The sequence below is a fragment of the Silurus meridionalis genome, chromosome 12 (genome assembly GCF_014805685.1).
Source record: "Silurus meridionalis isolate SWU-2019-XX chromosome 12, ASM1480568v1, whole genome shotgun sequence".
Lineage (NCBI taxonomy): Eukaryota > Metazoa > Chordata > Actinopteri > Siluriformes > Siluridae > Silurus > Silurus meridionalis.
In genome coordinates this window covers 4,292,418-4,304,098 of record NC_060895.1, presented here as the reverse complement: position 1 = coordinate 4,304,098, position 11,681 = coordinate 4,292,418, and the positions used below count along the sequence as shown (strand labels likewise).

The window sequence follows — 11,681 nt, the reverse complement described above, 5'->3', positions numbered from 1 at the left end:
GCGTATGTAATTTCTATGCGTTTGTGTTAGTGTATAGTCCGAGGTGAGCCGAAGAGAGAGAGCGGCGTTAATAATACCGACAGTGCCTGCCTTTACACATTGTACTATGGTGTGGTAGAGCTATTAAATCGAGTGAGCCTACGGGTGCACAGAAGTGCTGTGTACGTGATTTCTGGGAAGACCCCACACACGGTATGTTTTAAGTTCTAACCGTGCTACATTTCCAAATAGTGGGTTGTACTATCTTGTTAAATTGATTATAGATCGGTTGTCTCATCGGCGGTTCTTGTTCCCCCTGTGCACTATAATCTCAGATCTACGGAACGAGCCTGCAGCTTTCGGGCTTACCCTTATAGTAACCTGTGTTTCCGGATCACTCATCCCAAGGTTATGTGTCTTAAAGGTAATAAACGTTTCGCATGTATGGTGAGTTGTTTAACGTTTATTTCAATTTTATTACAGATTTGCGCTTCTATGGGTGACTAACGTGGAATTATCGCCCAGGAGGCGTTGTTGCTTTGCTTATAATTTAGCGTGTGTGTGTGTGTGTGTGTGTGTGTGTGTGCGTATCTGAAGCTTCTTGGTTGCTTTTTTGGGGTTTTGTGGCCCTTTTTCTTTTGTGTTTACATTTAAATGTTAAAGGTTGGTTTTGCTTTCATTTAATGTTCCTTGAATTATTTTGTTATTATTTTTACATTTTGTATTGTGTAACTTGAGTTATTTTGTTTACCGAGGAGGGATTAATATCTCTCTTTTCCCTTGTTGGTCTTTTTTCCTTTTTTTAGTTTTTGTATATAGGGGGTGAAAGGCACAGTAAAGAGCTAAAGTTGCCCTCACCTCCTGTGTGTTACTTGTGCACACTATTCATATGTTTGCGACTTGCACAGTATCCCATTAGTGGCCTTTTTGACCCTTCTTATGTGTAACTCCATTAGTTTGTGGTTACAGGAGCTGAGTGCCGAAGGCGGGGCGGATTGTGGTGGTGGTTTTGCTTCACGAGTGCTGTGCTGTGTGCAGTGGTGGGTGTGAGTGTCTACACAGGTGCAACCAAAAGTTGTGTGGTGCTGTGGAGGCCGATTAGTGCCCTTGATCCCCGTTGTTACGCCTTGGCTCCTGCATTCACATCTATAAAGGTGTCTGATTATTGAAGTTCTGTGTTATGGTTGAGTAATTTCTGTTTTTGGTTTTTCATTAGGTGCATCAGATACTTTTATCATTAATAAAAAATCCATACTAATTTTACCCACGTCTTCCGCTGATTCTTTATACACGAACCTGTGTTGCCTAAGTGCAAGTTATTTTCCCTGGCCAAGTGCCAGGGTGGCGTAGTCGCTACATTTTCTTTCGTCAGCCCTCGGTGTGTCATGCCACATTTTGGTGCAGTCGGCAGGATCAGTGTTTATTTAAGTGAAGATGTGGGTATTTAGTAGTTTTTTTTAGGGTGAACTATAATTGTTTTGTGTTATTGTTTTTTTGCTATTGTTTTTGTTGTGTTTAGTGTTTTTTCAGGCAAAGCAACAGCGTCTGCTGGAGTGTGGTGAGCAGCTTCCCCTATTTTTGTGACCCCATCGTAGTGGTAAGTCGTGATTCAAAGAAATGGAAGAAGAACTTAGGGAACTTAGAGAATTGGTCGTCCAGTTGAGGGCGGATAATGAGCGTTTGTGCCAGGAAAGTGCTTTCGCGTTGCCTGGCCCCAGCGCATCATCTTCCCATGTGCCCGATCCAGCACGGGTTGTGCCTCCTCCAGGCATTGCTGGTGCCAATCCGTCCGAAAGATTTGTGTTTGTGCCTCGTGACCGGAAGTGTCCACGGTTCAATGGTAGGTCTGGTATTGGCATCAGTGATTGGATCGAGGAGGCACAGGCTTGTATTCGGACCCGTCATTTATCGGTGGGTGAGCAGGCGTTCTTTCTTTTCGATCATTTAGAGGGGGAGGCCCGAGACGAAATCCGATATCGTTCCGAGGCTGAACGAGGGGATCCGGAAAAGATTTTCTCCGCTCTACATGAGGTTTTTGGCTGCTCGCAGTCCCACGTAGCATTACAGGAAGCGTTCTTTTCCAGACGACAGTTGGAGGGGGAAAGTCTTTTAGAGTTTTCTCTTGCTCTGATGGGTCTTATGGAAAAAGTTAAACAGCGATTCCCTGGGGCTGTTTTAAATGCTCCAATATTGCTGCGTGACCAGTTCGCCGAGCATGTTATTGATAATGCCCTCCGCCGTGAACTTAAACAGTTAGTTCGCCGTCAACCAAGTGCCACGCTATTGGAAATGCGTGGTGAGGCGATACGGTGGGAGCAGGAGGGTTTGCCAGGGGGTGCGCGGGCTCGTAGCCAGTCTGTCCCGTTTTCATATGGGATTCAATATGGTGTGCAGGGGGGTCAGCGTTCTGTTACAAATGAGTCTTCATCGTCCGAATTGCACGAATTACGAGAAATGTTAAAAGCTCAACAGAATCAGTTAAATCAGCTGACTCAAAGTTTCGCCCAGTTTCAGGGCGTACGTTCGCGTAGTCATTCTCCGCGTTATGGACCGGGGGTTTGTAGGCGGTGTCATCAACCTGGCCATTTTGCCAGGGAGTGTAATTTGTTACTGCCGGCCAATTCGGCTTCTGATTCATCGTCTTCTGATCGCTCGCATCATGACCCTACCACGTCGTCATTAGCGAGGGGGCAACATCATCCAAGCCAGCCGTCGGGAAACTAGTGCCCGCCGGGCTGTTGAGCCACAGCTCGGCAGGGGTAATGGGGGGCTCGATGTCTCATTTAATGTCTGGCTGCCCACAATTGGTGGTCAGGATGGGAGGGGTTGGGGTGCCGTGCTTGATTGACACAGGCTCTATGGTGTCTACAATAACCGAGATCTGTTTTTTAAGCCATTTTGAACCTTGGGGTCAGGAGCGTCTAAAACTTTGCCAATGGCTCCAACTGCGGGCAGCTAATGGGCTCGCTATTCCATATCTTGGTTATATAGAATTGGATGTTGAGCTGTGTGGTAAGATAGTGCCAAGGTGTGGGATATTGGTAGTAAAGGATCCCCCTGGCGATACGTGTGCTCAGGTCCCAGGAATACTGGGAATGAATGTGTTGAGCCGGTGTTACCAGGAACTGTTTGGTCAACATGGCCAAGCGTTGTTCGACTCTCCACCGGTAGTAGAGGTTCCTGATTTTGTGATGCAGGCTTTACAGCAGTGTCACAAGGACACATGTCAGCCAGGACTTGGACAGGTAGGGCGAGTAAAGGTGCAAGGTCAGTGTCGTATTCCAGGTGGCACCATGAAGATTGTGGCTGCCACCTGTTCCGAGCAGTACTCTCAGGGCACGGTGTTGTTTGAGCCGCTTGAGTCGGGACTCCCAGCTGGCCTTCTGGCCTCACCTGCCTTGGTGCCGTCAGTTCGAGGTACAGTCTACATTCCAGTCGTAAATGTAGGGTTGTTAGATGTGGTACTCTATCCAAATACCCTGCTGGGTACCCTACATGGGGTGTTTGTTGTAAGTTTGCCTCCTGGGGTCACTGAGGTGAAGGGGACTATTGCAATGGTAGGGGCTCAAGAGTGTGTGTTAGAACCTTCGCTACAGCAGCGGATTGATATGGTTGATTTATCCGCCTTGGAGATTAAGGAGCAGGATAGGGTTAGGACCCTGTTACAGGAATATCAGTCTGTGTTTTCAGCTCATGAGAGTGACTTGGGCTGTACAAACTTGATTTCACACGACATTCCCCTTACAGATGACGTTCCGGTTCGGCAGCGGTACAGGCGCTTGCCACCCTCAGAGTATGATGTAGTGAAAACGCATATTAACCAGCTGCTAGATGCCCAGATAATTAGAGAGAGCTCGAGTCCATATGCATCCCCTATCGTCCTGGTGAAAAAGAAAGACGGTAGTCTACGCATGTGCGTGGACTACCGTCAGTTAAATTCAAAGACCAGAAGGGACGCGTTTCCGCTGCCTCGTATTGAGGAAACGTTAGACGCAGCGACCGGGGCCCGCTGGTTCTCTACTTTGGATTTGGCCAGCGGTTACAACCAAGTTCCCGTCACTGAGGGGGATAAGTCTAAGACAGCTTTCTGTACGCCATTTGGGTTATTTGAGTGGAACAGGATGCCGTTTGGGCTTTGTAATGCTCCCAGCACTTTCCAGCGTTTGATGGAAAGATTGTTTGGGGACCAACGGCATCAGTCCTTGCTGTTATACCTGGACGACATCGTGGTATTCTCCTCCTCAGTGACTCAACATCTGGAACGGTTGGAGGTAGTTTTGGGTCGATTGAAGCGGGAAGGGCTTAAAGCTTAGCTGGAGAAGTGTGTTTTTCCAAGAACAGGTAAAGTATTTGGGTCATGTGGTATCTTCTCAGGGGGTTGCCACGGATCCAAGTAAAGTGGAGGTAGTGGCTAGTTGGGCCTGTCCAGGAAGTGTTACAGAGCTCCGTTCTTTTTTAGGGTTTGCCAGCTATTACCGCAGCTTTGTAGAGGGGTTCGCCAGGGTGGCAGCCCCCCTACATAGGCTAGTGGCAGAGTTTGCTGGGGGTAGCGTAAAGGGTAGTGGGTCAAGGGTTTGCTGGTGCTTGGACTGAACAATGTCAAAGGAGTTTTGACACCCTGCGGAGAAGCTTACCACTTCCCTATTTTGGCATATGCTGACTTTTCTTTGCCTTTATTCTTGAGATAGATGCAAGTTTCCAAGGGTTGGGGGCTGTTCTGTCCCAGGAACAGGAGGGAAAAGTTCGACCTATTGCCTTTGCCAGCCATAGCCTGCGACCCACTGAGCGCAATTCTGCAAACTACAGCTCTATGAAATTGGAGTTTTTGGCGCTTAAGTGGGCAATGACCGAAAAATTCAGGGAGTATTTGTGGGGGCAAAAGTGCATTGTTTTTACAGATAACAACCCATTGAGCCATTTGTCATCAGCAAAGCTGGGGGCCACCGAACAGCGTTGGGCTGCACAGCTTGCTGTTTTTGATTTTGAAATTCGGTACAGGCCGGGTAAGAGTAATGGTAATGCTGATGCCCTTTCACGGCAGTTCCCAATTGATAGTGGGGAAGTAGGGCAGTTCGTACCAGTTACTCTGCTTCCTGCATCCATACAACTCAAGCGGCCCTTAGGGTCTTCCCGAGCTATTCCGCTGCTGACCTCAGGGCACTGCAGGACGTTGACCCAGACATTGAGGGTGTGGGGCGTCTCTGGCGCAGTAAAAACTTTCCAGGTCCAGACGAACGGAAAGTACTGTCCAAGAATAGTCTAATTTTGCTCCGCCAGTGGGATCGACTGGTGGAACGAGGAGGAGTTCTTTATCGTCGGGTTTTCCGTCCCGATGGGAGAGAGGAAATCCTTCAAGTTCTTTTGCCATCTGTGTTAAGAGCTGAGGTCTTGAGGGGGTTACACCAGGAGCATGGACACCAGGGCATTGAACGAACGACCGAGTTGGTCCGGCAGCGTTGCTACTGGCCTGGTATGTCCGGTACGGTGGCCAGATGGTGTAAGGAATGTGACCGTTGTCAATCCGCCAAGGGGGTACAGCCAGTGGCCTCTAGTTTTATGGGGCACTTGTTGGCTTCTAGGCCCAATGAGATCTTGGCTGTGGATTTTACCGTGTTGGAGCCAACCAGTTCAGGTTTGGAGAATGTGCTGGTGATCACAGATGTGTTCACCAAATATACCCTGGCGGTTCCTACACGGGATCAGCGGGCAGAGACAGTGGCCCAAGTGTTAGTGGTGGAGTGGTTCTGTAAGTTTGGGGTCCCTGGTCGTATACATTCTGACCAAGGGCGCAATATTGAGTCTTTATTAATACAACAGCTCTGTGGGTTGTATGGGGTGGAGAAGTCGCGAACAACCCCCTACCATCCTGCAGGGAATGGTCAGTGTGAAAGGTTTAACAGGACTTTGCATAACCTTTTGCGCACATTGCCTCCATCGAGTAAGCGGGATTGGGCTGCATGTCTCCCGCAGGTCCTGTTTAGTTATAACACTACCCCCCATCAATCCACTGGTGAGTCACCATACTACTTGATGTTTGGCTCGGTTACCCGTTGACTTTTTGTTAGGTAAGGTAGAGGAGACTGCTGTGGGAAAAGTGCATAAGTGGGTTGTAGAGCATCAAACCCGGTTGCAGGTGGCTTTCGAGGGGGCACGTGAACACTTGAGAGTTGTTGCGGAACGCCGTAAGGCACGGCATGACTCACAAGTGCGAGATGCACCACTGGTGGAGGGTCAACTGGTTTATCTCCGCGATTTTGGCGTGAGAGGTCGGTCAAAAATCCGAGATCTGTGGAGCCCAGTGGTGTACCAAGTTTTGAGAGCCCCTACGAAAGGAGGCTCGGTGTACTCTATTGCCCCTGTGGATGATTTAGATAAGGTAAGGCAAGTACATCGCTCCTTATTGAAAATCAGAATTCAGCAAGATTCTGGTGATGTACTTGCTCAGGACCACGAGGCCATATTGGCTCCGGATGAGCAGGCACTTGAGGAGTCTGAACTGGGAGATTTATGGGTTGTAGTATCTGGGCCCCCAGTGACCGAGGAGGTTAGTGTCCCAGTAGACTTGGGCGGTGTAGACCCTCCTAGTGGTGAGGTGGTGGTGGCCCCACCTAACTTGGGTCAGCCCGTTGGGGATGAGCTAATTCCAAGGCCAGAGGGTTTGTATGATGGGACCGTGCGACGAAGTAGTCGAACTACAGCTGGCCAACATTCTAATGTCCACCACCTTCCACGATCTGTGGGGGGGTTTGATACAGTGGATGGAGCATCTAGGGCTATTTCAGTAATGTTTAGGCCCTGGGATTAAGGGGTGTTCATCGTCGGGGCGACGATGCAGAAGCGGGGGGGAGATTGTGATAGGATTGGCGAGTCTGTGATAGGATTGGCCGCTGCTTTCCAGGAAAGCCCAGCTCGCTGCTCAGCAGCTGCCGGCCGATTGTATGCTGGAATACGACGATCTGAAGCGGGCGATCCTCCAGCGAGTGAGGCGGACACCGGAGCAGGACCGACAGCGGTTTCGCGCGTTGACGCTGTGCAAGGTCGGCCAACCGTTCGCCTTCGCCCACCAGCTTCGCGATGCGTGCCGGAGATGGCTGCGGGACAAGGACCAGAGCACGGACGAGGTTCTGGATTGCGTGGTGTTGGAGCAGTTCATCGCCCGTCTTCCGCCGCGGACGGCGGAATGGGTTCAGTGCCAGCGACCGGAGACCATGAAGAAGGCGGTACAGTTGGCAGAGAACCACCTGGCGTCGTACGCGGGGGCGGGCGGATCCCCTGGGTCTCCGTCCGAATGTCCTTCTTCCCTGTCCCCTGGCTCTTCTCTCTCTCCTCCCATTCCCTTACCCAGGAAACAGGGGCCGATTTCCCCGAAGCCGGTGGTTTGGCCGCGAGCTCCTCCCTCTTCCTTTTTCTCTTCCTCCCCTTCTGCTCTCACTCACAGATCTTTGCCTTTGACTCAACAGGTGGGGGAGATCGTCCGCGCAGGTGCGGAGCGGAAGCCTGGGCCGGTCTGTTGGCGCTGTGGGGAGCCGGGTCATTTCCTGGATCAGTGTCCCGTCATGGAGTTGGGGTGATGGTCCGGATTCCCGAGGCGCCACAGGCTGCCCCCGATCAAGCAGGAACGTACCGTATACCTGTGAGTATCCAAGGGGGTACACACCAGGCGTTGGTGGATTCGGGCTGCGAGCAGACAACCATCCATCAAAGCCTGGTGCCTGGTTTTGAATACTGCACGCCGGGTGAAGGTGAAATGTGTGTATGGGGACGTTCACGAATATCCACTGGTGGCCATTTCGGTTCGTTTCAGGGGGAAAAAATCATAGAGTGAAGGCGGCGGTTAGTCCCCGCCTCACCCATCCGCTAATCTTGGGTACGAATTGGGCCGTTTTTCCTCGCTTACTCAGGGAAATGTGTGTGGATGAGTCCTGCGGTAAGGTGAAGCGGGAGGGGGCGTGCGCTATGTTGGCCGAGGAGGCGGCGCCGGGGACGTCAGTTCCGCGTCAGGCAGACTCCGCCCTACGGGGAATTCCTCCCGGGGATTTCCCCCTCGAGCAATCGCGGGATGAAACGCTCCGACACGCCTTCGACCAGGTGAGAGCAATCGATGGTCAACGAATCCAGCCGGATAGCGCGCTTTCCCATCCCTACTTCGCCGTGATTAAAGATAGATTATACCGAGTGACCGAGGACACTCGAACCGGAGACGAAACGACCCAGTTGTTGGTCCCAAAGAGCCGCAGGGAACTTCTATTCCATGCGGCTCATCATAATCCGATGGCCGGGCACCTGGGCTGTGTTAAAACATTAGACCGCCTAATGGACCGTTTTTATTGGCCGGGCATTCACGGCGATGTGCGTAGGTGGTGTGCGGCATGCCGGGAATGTCAGCTGGTGAATCCGCCGGCCATCCCAAAAGCGCCTTTGCGCCCTTTACCATTAATCGAGGTTCCCTTCGAAAGAATCGGCATGGACCTCGTCGGGCCATTAGAGCGAACCGCACGCGGGCATCGCTTCGTATTAGTCATAGTGGACTATGCGACGCGATATCCGGAAGCAGTGCCCCTTCGCAACATCTCCGCACGCAGTGTTGCAGAGCGCTCTTCCGCGTTATCTCCCGAGTTGGGATCCCGAAAGAGATCCTGACTGATCACGGCACGCCGTTCATGTCACAAACACTTTGCGAACTGTACAAGTTGTTGGGGATTAAATCGATTCGCACCAGTGTCTATCATCCACAAACCGACGGCCTGGTGGGCGTTTCAATCGAACCCTTAAAAACATGATTCGGAAGTTCGTACACGGGGACACGTGGAATTGGGATAAAGGACTCGAGCCCTTGTTGTTTGCAGTACAAGAGGTCCTGCAAGCCTCCACGGGGTTCTCCCCGTTTGAATTATTGAACGGCCGTAAGCCGCGCGGAGTGCTGGACGTTCTCCGGGAAAATTGGGAGGAGGGACCTTCGAGCACAAAAAATGAAATTCAGTACGTTCTGGATCTGAGAGCAAAACTCCACACACTGGGGCAGCTAAAAATGGCGAATTTGCTACAGGCACAGGAACCGGGAGATAAAGTCCTCGTTCTACTGCCCACGTCAAGCTCGAAATTACTCGCCAGGTGGCAAGGGCCATTTGAGGTTACACGGCGGGTGGGAGATGTCGACTACGAGGTGCGGCGCACGGACAGGGGCGGGGCGCTCCAAGTATATCACCTGAACCTCCTAAAATTATGGAGCGAGGTGGTGCCGGTGTCCCTAGCAACGGTGATTCCAGAGAGGGCGGAGCTGGGGCCGGAGGTACGACTAAAGACCGCGTCAGAATCCGCCTCGGTTCCCTGTGGAGACCACCTCTCACCATCGCAGAGAGCGCAGGTTGGTAAATTACAGCAGGAGTTTGCGGATGTGTTCTCTCCCCTGCCTGGGCGAACAAACCTTATAGAACACCATATCGAGACATCTCCCGGTATTGTGGTGCGCAGTCGCCCGTACCGGCTGCCTGAACACAAAAAGAATGTGGTTCGGGAGGAACTTCAGGCGATGCTTGACATGGGGGTGGTCGAGGAGTCCCACAGTGACTGGAGCAGCCCGGTGGTCTTGGTTCCCAAGAGTGACGGGTCGGTCCGGTTCTGTGTGGATTACCGAAAGGTCAACGCGGTGTCTAAATTCGACGAGTATCCAATGCCTCGCATCGACAAGCTGCTTGATCGGTTAGGTGCGGCTCGCTTTTACTCGACACTGGACTTAACCAAGGGATATTGGCAGATCCCCTTGACGCCAAAGTCCCGGGAAAAAACGGCTTTTTCCACTCCGTTCGGTTTACACCAATTCGTTACACTTCCGTTCGGTTTGTTCGGGGCCCCGGCGACGTTTCAATTCAATTCAATTCAACTAATTTTTATTTGTATAGCGCTTTTAACAATGAACATTGTCTCAAAGCAGCTTTACACAGATAATGTGGTGATTAAATGTAAATATGTTCTTTGTAAGTATGTTTGTCCCGATGAGCAACTGTGGCAAGGAAAAACTCCCCGAGATGGCAAAGGAAGAAACCTTGAGAGGAACCAGACTCAAGAGGGAACCCATCCCCATCTGGGTTGCACCAAATGTCCATTTGAAGCATATATGCAAAGTTGCGGGTACAGTGATGATGATCAGAAGCAAACTGCACTCCGAGTCAGTGCAGCAGACCGCTGACACCAACTACAGTCCAATCCGTCCTCAAAAGCACCCGTTCTACTCCGGAATTACATGGAACCACCCAAGGTGTTGATGAGAGACCGTCGAGCTGCACAGAAGTGTGAAGATCCACGGAGGGAGAGGGCAGGAACAGTGGTCACTGGAGCCTCAGGAGCATGTTTAACTCGACCGAAAGAGAGAGAGAGAGAGAGAGAGAGAGAGAGAGGGTGACGGAAGAGAAGGATATGGATTATTGAATGTAACTATTGGTGTATGAAAGTTAATGTCACTGTGCAGTTTGGACTCCGGCAAGACTCGCTATGGCAGCATAACTAAAAGGAGAACTAGAAGGTAATACAGACATGAGGGATCTCTGGGATAAGAGACAACCCACCACACCACCGTTCAACAAACCTGAGTGAGCGTGTGAATGTGAGGGACGACAGCATACAAATATACCAGTTCACCAAACACTCTATATCCATGCGCCTCCAGTGTCAGAAAGTTAGGGTTATAGGATCCAAGGCAGATGCAAAAGGAGCAGGGAGAAAGGCTGTGCAGAGCTGAATCGGAAGCCGATTCAGGAGTCGATTCCGGGAGCCGATTCAGAGAGCCGATTCAGAGAGCCGATTCAGGAGCCGATGTGCGCGAAGGGTGAGGATTCGAGCCGGAAACCAGAGCGCGTTCAGCGCGAGCAGAGCAGAGCAGAGCCGGAAACCAGAGCGCGTTCAGCGCGAGCAGAGCAGAGCCGAGCCGAACTGGAAACCGGAGCGCGTTCAGCGCGAGCAGAGCAGAGCAGAGCAGAGCCGAGCCGAACTGGAAACCGGAGCGCGTTCAGCGCGAGCAGAGCAGAGCAGAGCCGAGCCGAACTGGAAACCGGAGCGCGTTCAGCGCGAGCGAAACCGAAGGACAGAATGTTCAGGTCAGAGACAACGAAACAAACAAAAGAACAAACAAACAAAACAGAATACGCTGGAGAGTGCTCAGGGCAAGCCTAAAGACAATCTGGCACTGACTGGAGGATTCAGGCGTCCTTATAAGTGCCAGAAAATCATACACCAAATCCGTGCAGCTGGTTGGGAGTGGGCGTTTCCTCTGTGGTTGAGGCGGTAATACCTGAAGTGCTCAAGCGGGCTGACATCCAGATCTGTGCCTTTACCTAAGAAAGATCTACTGATAAAAGGCTTGACTAAATAAATAAGTTTTCAACCTCGACTTGAACACTGAGACTGTGTCCGAGTCCCGAACACTGATTGGAAGGCTGTTCCATAACTGTGGGGCTTTATAAGAGAAAGATCTGCCCCCTGCTGTAGTCTTCATTATTTGAGGAACCAACAGATAGCCAGCACCTTTTGATCTAAGTAGGCGTGGAGGATCATACTGGTACAGAAGTTCACTCAGATAGTGCGGTGCGAGACCGTTAAGTGCTTTATCGTCAGTAGTAATATTTTATAATCAATGCGAGATTTGATTGGGAGCCAGTGTAGACTAATTAAAACAGGGGTGATGTGGTCATATTTCCTAGATCTAGTGA

The 11,681-nt window shown here is 51.1% G+C and overlaps 1 long non-coding RNA gene across 2 annotated transcripts in view; it reads left to right on the top strand.

Moving 5' to 3' along the window:
- LOC124394249 overlaps window positions 1–1,351 on the top strand; it is a 1,913-nt gene extending 562 nt beyond the window's left edge. Inside the window, exons 2-4 of one of the 2 annotated variants that reach the window (XR_006927463.1) lie at window positions 31–192; window positions 315–403; window positions 949–1,351. This is a non-coding gene — a long non-coding RNA (uncharacterized LOC124394249). Of the gene's footprint in view, window positions 193–314; window positions 404–948 lie in introns of both variants that reach the window. The other variant, XR_006927462.1, reaches the window with a different exon arrangement.
- Window positions 1,352–11,681: the final 10,330 nt, after the last annotated feature.